Here is a 9,444-nt window from a genome sequence, read left to right as displayed (position 1 = left end):
GAAGAGAATAAAACAAGATTCAAATCCTACTGCTTAGTCTCGATGGTAAATTTAGTGCCTGGTTGAATCTGGAGGATTTACTTTTGTTTTCCATTCATAAGGACGCCTGGTTTATGCCAGGAGACAACTTAAGCAGGGGCTGGAATATTTGCAGGTTACGTGCTTCCTTTTTCACATGTGCTGTAAAATCAGTACACATCTGAGGGGAGTGAGAGAAGCAAATTCCTTCCTTTTTTTTTTTATTTCGACAATGATTTGTAGCTTGATTCTCAACTACTTCAGTTTCCTGTTGATGCAGCTCTACTCATGTCAAGTGAGTTATCTTTAACTGATACAGAGCAGAGATCACATGCTCTGATCTCTGGCATATTTTACTCTAAGAGAGATTTCCCATTTTCTACAGTCAAGTTTATAATTCTCACTGAAATAAAACACAGAGTGGTCATGTGGAAATTTTAAAGATTTTCACTCACCAGAACCCTGAGTCTCATAAACAGCTGGACAAGACTTGGAGAGTATTTTTGCTAAAAATGGGACAAACTTGCTACATAAACACTTTTGGAATATGATCCCAAAACACCAAACACAGTCCTCCACGATGCACATACATAATACGTCTTCAGAATTTTTCCCTCCTTGCAACAGTAGTTGATTATTGTATTGCACTGATTTTTGCATTGGATAAGCAGTATTATAACTGCACATTTGGCGTGCTCTGGGGCAAAGCGGCTGACTGAAGAAAGGTGACCAGTCTGCGGCCATCCCTCTGGGTGCAGAGCTCAGTCAATGGCACAGCCTCGCAGTCCTGGCCCAGATCCCGTAGCAAAATTAGGAAGATAAATATGTATGTATGCTTCTGCCCTATTTTACAGAAAAAGTGAAAGGTCACTGCCACCTATGGACAGAACTGAGTATCAGCAGAAGTGATGACATACACATACAAAATGGTATCAAATTGGCAGAGTTTCAAGTTGCAAAGCAAGTAATGTCACAGCTATTCACTTCTACTGTTGCATCTAAAAATTGCTGCTGCAGAAACCATTGCATCTGATTGCACCCATATGCAGCTCCAGATCTCCATAACCAAGCAACTCCAGCTCGGTCACTAACATGAAAAGGCTACATTTTTCCCACATGGCTCAGGACTCTAGTTTAGATGAACAAATCCATTTTTCTCTCATTTGAAACACCTTCTCTTGAAGCTAAAGTTATTAAATGTGGAGCCAAGGAGGCTTTTGGAAAAATAAGTGACTCTCACAAGGCTCTCATTTGGTGTCTTTTTTCACCAGTGTGTTTACAAAAACCACCATTTTGAACGTGCACTGCCAAAAGCTAAGCAGCAAGCCCCATTTTGGCACCCAGCTAAAGTCCTCACGCAAGCAAACGACTTTTCAAAAGATGCTGAGGACTCCCAGTGTGCAGAGACTTGCTTGAGAACCGCAAGTCTGGGGGAGCAGTCAGGATCTGGCCACGCGCTTGTTCCTAGTGGGCAGAATCAGACACCGTCAACCACTGAGGACCTCCGTCCCGCTGTGAACCCTACACTATCTCTTCGGATGTTGACTTGGTCTCTCCATTGGATGTTTTTGGTATTTCTCAGGTATTAATCATGGTTGTCTATTAGTGGTGCAACCACCAGGCAGGACCTATTTGTGCCCTTTGGTCTACGTCTGAAAAGCACAAAGCTGGTCTCTGTAGTGAGCTGTGAGTGTGGAGCAAGCCTCCAGTAGACCTGGGAGGTGTTGTTGAGAAGATGTCTATTCTGACAACATTTTCAGAGACAAGACAATTTTCAAGGATTGGGAGGGGAAAAGAGATGATCCTGATGCAAGAACACTTTTTTCAAAATGAGAAGAAAACAGAAGTTGAGAGGAACTGGAGCAAGCTCATTCTTATCCTTAGGCTTCCTTTCTAGATACAGATTTTTTGATTAAGTTTCAAGGGCTTTATCCTTGCAGGGGGGCTCATTCAGACCAGTTGGAATGCAGCCCGACTGGTTTAAAAAGGAACATGAACTACCAGCCTCAAGATCAGACGCAGCTCTGAAACAGTTCCTTTCCCAAATTATGCTTCACTGCTTCCATTATAATGCAGAAAATAATCCAAAAGAAAATTGTGGGTTTTAGAATTTTTTTAAGTTATATGAACTGTAGCGTGCCCCGAGCATGAGCTAGAGGCTTGGTAAAATTCTCCTTTATCTCTCCCTCTCAAAAATCATTGTTTTGGTCCTGGCAGAGTGGTAAAAGCTTTGAACACTATGAGAGAAAATTACAACAAAATCCGTGATCTACTGTGTACTCTGGCTGAAGCCGGATAAGCCTGACCTTTCTAATGTATTGAGCAACCTAGAATATCACAATCTCTGTTGTTACAGTGTCTACTAATATAAAAAGTACACAATTCCTCACTAAAACTTGCCATATGTTGTGCTTAAATGTCAGCAAAAATCAACTTCATTCTCTTTGCATCTCATTTCATTATAGACATGTCCACTCTGCAGGTGTTGGGGGAAGACATAAATAAACTCGCGTATATTCCAGAGGCAGAGGAAGGACCCAGCAGGCATTAATTCATGCAAAAACCAGCCTGCCTTGTGGCCACAGGACAAGGACTGGATCCTCTTTAGTATGTCTCTGTCCCTTATCCTGCCTCTTGGAAAAGAGGTGAACATGGGGACATGTCAGTCGGTGTCCAGGTAGAAAGGCAGAAGCTCTTGCTCTGATTCGTGTGGAGCCAAGGGAGGACTCATAATAGGATAGGGTTTTAGAAAGTGTCCTTACCTTCCTTCAGTGCAGCTCTCAATTGCTCTCCTGCAGAAAAAGATAACTCAGACACGTGTTGGGTATGATGAAACCAGAGGAGAAATGCATCTGAGCATTGTCAGTGGCTAAGGAGGAGAAATGGACACACAATAGACAGTAGTGAAGGGGCAGGAGAAGGAAGGATTGAGATGACTCACCCAGAGCAAACAAGAAACACCCAAGAACAATTTGAATAGCAAGCTGGCAGCTGGCTGGGCATCCAGGACATGCAGAATTACAGTCCTTAAGGCTCTAGGGGCAGTTTTTAATACAATTCTTTCAGCCACTCTGCACTGGAGCCAAATGTGAAAAGCAAAATAGTTCAAACATTCACACCCTGGGCTTTCAGGGAGGGAGCCGTTCAACAGTGCCACAAAGGTGAACAATCCAACCTGGCTGCTAGAAACACTTTGTCAGAAAGCTGATCTTTTTATTCTTGCGTTCTTTTGCAGAAAAATCCAGTGCACCAGAGGGGAAAATTTATACCAGGCCCTTTAAAACGCAAACAAAATAAGCCAAGCACTTGCAGGAGCCCCCAGGATCATTTAGCACGAGAGCACATGCAGGACTAAGCCCAAGCGTGGGACCGAACTGGCAGCAGAGGAAGAGCAAAACCAAAACCCAAGGAAAGCCCAACCCACAGCAGCAGCGCGAGTTACCTGGGGAGGACGGCCAGGGCACCCAGCACCTCTGGGAGCCGGAGCTGGTCAGGGCGAGGTGCTGCTTGCCCAGCCCGGGCGGCTCTGCCCCTGCCTCTGCCTCCCGTAATCAGCCCAGGGAGTGCTCACAAACACTGGGTGCAAACACACAGAGGGGTGGAGTAGTCCACCTTCCCAGCCCTTCTCAAAATATTGTCTGTTCTTGAGCATTCTGGCTACCCAAACCTGTTCAAATGCATACTTGACTTTATGGCTTTGGGGCAGCCCAACACAGATGCTCTGTTGTTGGAAATTGCAATGTTGCTGAACACCTAAAAACCCCTTCCAAATACGGATTTTTCCCACTATGGCAGAAAAAAATAAAGTACATTTAATGACATGACTGTTTGCTGTAGTCAAAGTGGATCTTAACATCCTTCCATAATATGTGAACTGACTAAGCGTTTATATTTTAAACCTATTGTCACAATTTACTGCTCCCTTACGTGAGTCACTAAGCCCACGCTCAGACCGGAGCTGTCTGGAGCAGGGAAAGCCCTTTTGTTCTGAGTTTTCACACCACCTCAGCCAAGGTGGTTCAAACTGAGGTATGAACTGAGGTTCCCACAGGCTGTCGTAACACCAACAAAAATTCCTTATTTTATAGTTTGAGAAAGTGAGAGCAAAGAGTTGTGAAAGGCTTCCACGGGGAGATACCATAAACCGGTTTGGGGGCTGGCTGGAGCTCCCAGCATGACCACGCTTCTCCCCAGCCCAGCGGGTGACAGCAGCAACGCTGTTAACACTGTCGTGATGTGAAGATACTAAAAGCACAATGTCAACCTCTCCTTAATTATTAATGAAGTATCCCGAGGCCAGGGGTTCCCAGAAGTTCTCTTTAGGCTTCCTTTCATCCAAGCCTGGTGTACATAGATCACTTGGCTGTCAGCTTCAAGTGTTCAAATGTATTAATCAGCTTGTTCCAAGTAGTGCATTGTCTGCAGAATATGCGTCTCGATTTGAATAAACTCAAATACCATTGCGGTCCCCGCAATCTTTTTCTTTATTGACTTGCTCATATCATCCGGATGGCACTTTTATTTCTGGGTTGCTTTATGGTTTTGAATATAATTCTGTTATTAGCCATAATAAAGACACGGAAACAGATCTGCAACAAGGGTGATGTGCTGGCTGTGAATGGTGTCAGATGCTTCAGAGGATGATGAAGAAACTATAAGCATGAAAACAGCTTCTGATTGTGTCCGCCAGCTCAGCAGTGCATGGAGGCATGAGTGGACATTCTGATTCCTTCAGATCTTCAAGCATCTTTATCATTTTCCCGTCAATTTATTGCCTTAGGTATTGCAAATCCTTGCCTACAAGCTCGGATGATACTCCACAAATTCAATCCCATAATCCTGTCCAGAGAAAGAATATGATTTTGGGAACAGTCTCTGGGTGGCACATGTGGTGGTGGCAACAAAACTTACCTGCAGACTAAGGCACAAAATACCAACCTGGCTGCGAAACCAAGTCACCCATTCAGTGACTCTGGACTAGTTTTCATTCACTGTTTTTTTTTAACTTTTTGGTCTTTCTCCTTGGGTTTAAATATTGTTATGAATCAATTTTGAAATGCTAGATGTAAATATTTTGTTCCAGAAATACTTAATTCCTTTAAGAAAAGGTCATTAAGAATCACTATATGTTTGCATGATATTTTGCTTTCCATGGATCTATTTGCTCCTAAAAAGGCATCAAATTCAGCCTTAAAAACTTAATGTGCGTCGTGAAAAAAATAATTTGGATTATCATATACTTCAACTTATGGCATGTAGTGTGTATATAAGAATAAAAATACTCCTTTTCCTCAAAAAAGGCTATTCTTAGCATTAAGCCCAAACAGATGGTAGTACTGCCGAAGGATGTTTGCACGCTTTCCTTTATTTTCCACAGAGTTGCTTTTGCCATTATTCATCCAGGCGTTTTTTTCCCCTTCATGACTTGAATTGGGCAGGAATAATTTAGATAGCTTTAACAGAAAAGGTCACTGCCTAGCTTTGGGCATTTAACAGACGTGCTTAAGTGAGGGGACGGTTCTCCTTTGGGATGCCACACAGGCTGTGCTGTGAAGCTACGTTAACCTGGACAAATCAGGAGGTTGTTGTGACACCCGTCTGAAGTGCCTTTCTCTCCCAAGTTTGATCCCTGAATTTTGGCAGGTGAGTTGGATACTTGCAACCAGGCAATGTGAATGCTCTCGCTGTCACCATGTGTCTTTCCACAGTATCAAGGCTATTTGTGTTGAGATCAAAGCCGCTTCTCCCTCGCCACCTCCCCAGAGCTCATCCTTCTCTGACCTGGTTTGGCAGCACTTACAACAGAAATAACTACAGCAAATATCAGAGGAAATGTCTTTCTTGCTGTGACTCCTCCAACATCAGTGCAATTATACTGAGAGCTAATTTGATCTGCAGTCGCTGAGATGTTCTTCTTGATTACACTGGTGTAACCTTATTAAATTAGAGAGATCAGAGCGAGGTTTATACCGATTTAATTTTTCCCAGTTATGTGATCCTAATGGACAATTATCTATCCATTCTTTGAGGCATATTTCAGCTCTAGTTTTATTACACTTTTACAGCCTTTTCAAAGACATCACATGTATGCATCAAAGACAGACCAGAGGTGCACACGGTGAGTTTTGTTTTGCCTCATCTTGGCAATCATTTAGCTAGGTGGCAATGGGGGGAGGATGACAGGCACAGAGGAGAATCCTCTCCGAAGCAGAGGAAGCTGTGTGCTACTTTCATAATTTTTCGGTGATCAAACCGCTATTTTTTCTATCCAAAATCTATAACGAAACTGTCACCAAATTAATCTTTCCCCCCTGCAGGAAATGCTCAGCTTGTGCATCTGACAGCTGCATAAAACTTCCTGTTGATTAATGGCACAGAGCTCCCAACAATTATATACGATTAGCCAGCTTCTTTTGTTACTGTCCAGAATGAGAGCCAACACCATTCAAATATTGCCAATCGGAGAGCGGATTAATATTGGTTATATTTGCATCTCTTTTTGCTATATGTAGTCTTGAAAGGGGCTGACGTCTTAATTTAAGGTGAGGACTTCCATCTGGCTGTTACGGTCAAGGTTTATTTAGCAGAGCTGGAGGGGTGAGCAGCAAGCAATACACTCTTAGCAACACTAGAGAGAGCTCAGAGAAAGAACCTGCAGGAGAACAGCTGAGGGAAAAAAATTAGGCACAACTCCAGTCAAATTCTGACAGTTTCAGACAAAATACAAATGAAGCTTTGACTCAGCTTTTCCCGTTTCAGTCCCAAGAGGATGGATGAAGTGAGTCACGGACCTCCTTATTCTTTCTGATGAGGGAGGACCACCCCAACATGTGCGTTGCTTAATTTGCCCTGGATCCCAAGAGGGGAGAGCCATGTGAGCCACCTAAATCCCTGAGTCGGGCCAGCCCCCGCCAGGGGCCCCCTCCCCCCCCGGGAGGCCCCCGCCTGCCCTCAGCACCCGGGCAGGTTTGGGCCGACTGCCGGAGGGGTGACACGCCGGCCTCCGAGGTCTGCAGGGTTTGCCCGGCACCGGCGGCTGAGTAACTGCCATAAACAGGGACGAGTTGTGAAATAAAAGATGCTTTGTTTACAATGAAAATTTCCAAGTTCGTTGAGTTCAATCTCGTTCCTGTCCAAGACAACTGTGGAAAGGGTAAACTGGGTATGTCTCTCCCTTCCTTGGTCAGAGAAACAGGCGGAGGGAGAAGGAATCCAGCAGAGCTGCAAGTCTGAAGTAGGTGATTTGGTTCCAGCCAGCCCTGCAAGGAAGCAGACAGCAAAGTAAATGGAGTTGGTGATGTAGAGTCATTTCTCGTGGAAACTCAATAAATCCGTCAGGAGCTATATAACCATCTCCCTTTCCACCACTCTGTGGTTGCAGCTTAATCTGAACATCCAAACCACATTTAATATCATCTGAATACCCCAGTGGGAATTTTCCCCAGTGAAAATGTTGGCTAAATGTGTCATTTAATACCATGTTTTGGGGAAGGCAGTTCCGGCAGTGAGAGCTTGTGCATACTGGCACAGTCATTTCAGAAGAAGGGGAGAGGCTCTGTCCCGTCCGACACTTGGGTGCAGGTGGCAGATGGCAAACACCACGGCAACTCTTAGTCTTCAGATGTAACCTTGCATTTCTAGGAAACTTTAGGTGAGACCTCTGAGGTTCAGGTTTGTCAGATCAATGTCACCCACTGTAGAGTAGGTTTCCAGAAACTCAGAGGCAGTGCAATGACTGAAAGCGTTACTGATGTGCCCCAAAATAAGATGCTGGCGCTCGTCTACGCTTATTCCCTGGAGGGAAATCCACAATCCTTGGGACAGACGTGAGCTCAAAAGATAGTGCAGAGGTAGGGTCAGACACCTCACAGCCGCATCGCAAACATCCCCATCTTTCGGAGAGCAGGTGCTGTTTTGAACTAGACAAAGAAAAGCACATCTGAACTCATGTGCCTCCAAAACTGAAACGCCTGACTCAGAGTTACGGGGAAAACTGTTTCTACTTAAGGTTCTGTTTAAGTTTTAAGCTTTATTGGATCTGGCTCCTTTACAGTTAGCGATTCCTAGTGATTACTGAAGAATTATGTTTTCAGCAAGTAGGTTTTCCCCACTGTCTCTTATGGAGTCCATATTAATTGTTGAATCTGTCTTGTATTTAGCCAATGCGGTCTGAACGGGTAATGAAAAGGAGAGAATAATTGCTTCAGTGCGGGGAGCTCCAGGGAAGCAGAACCATCAGTAATTATTACCATGCTCCCCGTACCTCTCAGCGGGGACCGTGAGCGAGGCTGCAGCCCGAGTTACTGTGGTCTCGCTCTAAAATAACTCCACCAAACCCGGTGGAATCTCTCCAGATTCACGCTAATGTGAAAGCAGGATTCGGTTCATGCGCTTCAGCTGAAACACCATGCTGAATGAGAAACATTTGCTCATGCTGCTTACCAGAAAGAGCCCGAACATGATTTTTCAAACTATGTATTGCAACCTCTAGTTTCTCCAGATGCTGAGTGTGGTTCACAGTGTTGATGTAGGAAGGGAACTGTAATCTGTTATTGTGTCTCTTCCCCCATCACAAAAAAGCAGTTCCTGATGTTACTGTTTTGTTAAAGAGAGAGGGAGAATTACAAAATATATACCAGCTATTTCTTCATGTGGGAGCTTCTAGAACAGATAAAAGGTTACTGTGTCAGGACCGAAACAGAGACTTATTGTATACATAGTGCCTTAGTGGGTGGGACAGGCATTTGAACCACAATTATTCTCCTGTATGAGCATTTTATGTTTCCATCAAATATGCACTGATGATAACAATACGATGTTAAATATTTCACTTCATTAATACAGCTTCTGCAAAGGCTGGGTCACGACTTTCGCCAGCTGTCACAGCTCTGAAGCTTGCTGGCTGTCCTTCCCCCCTGCCAGTCTACCACCCTTCCCCTTCCCAAGCCTGAAATAGAAAATGTGAGGAGCTTGGCTTACTAAAAAGAAAAAGTAGGGGGAAAAAGGTTTATTGTAGACTTATTGTATTCATTTTTCACTTTATTGAGAAACTAGCCTGGTCACAATTAGCATGAACCTGCAGCAGCATTAGCAGTAAGAGAAGAAATTCTCTTTAAGAGGGTGCTCGATCCGTGTGGGTCGTGTCTATGATGTTTTTCTGCCCTGAGGAGGAGCCAGGCGTGAGGTTAAGACTGTACCAGCAGACGATGGGGTAAGTGCTGGCTTTCAGGCAGAGGGCAAGTTCCCCCAGTCAGGTTTCGGCTTGGCAAATGCCTGGTGCCAACTGCCATGGAGGTGAAGCGGTGTCGGCAGCCCTGCCTTTCTGTCATGATGTTGATTTTAAACCTTTGTTTCATCACCAGCTGCCCTCATGGCTTTGAGCCGAAGAAAACATCCAAATTCTTTTCTTTTCTTTTCTTTTCTTTT

Source organism: Phaethon lepturus, unplaced genomic scaffold (assembly GCF_000687285.1).
Source record: "Phaethon lepturus isolate BGI_N335 unplaced genomic scaffold, ASM68728v1 scaffold14940, whole genome shotgun sequence".
NCBI lineage: Eukaryota > Metazoa > Chordata > Aves > Phaethontiformes > Phaethontidae > Phaethon > Phaethon lepturus.
The sequence above is the reverse complement of the archived record's forward strand: the minus strand, read 5'-3'. Positions refer to the sequence as shown.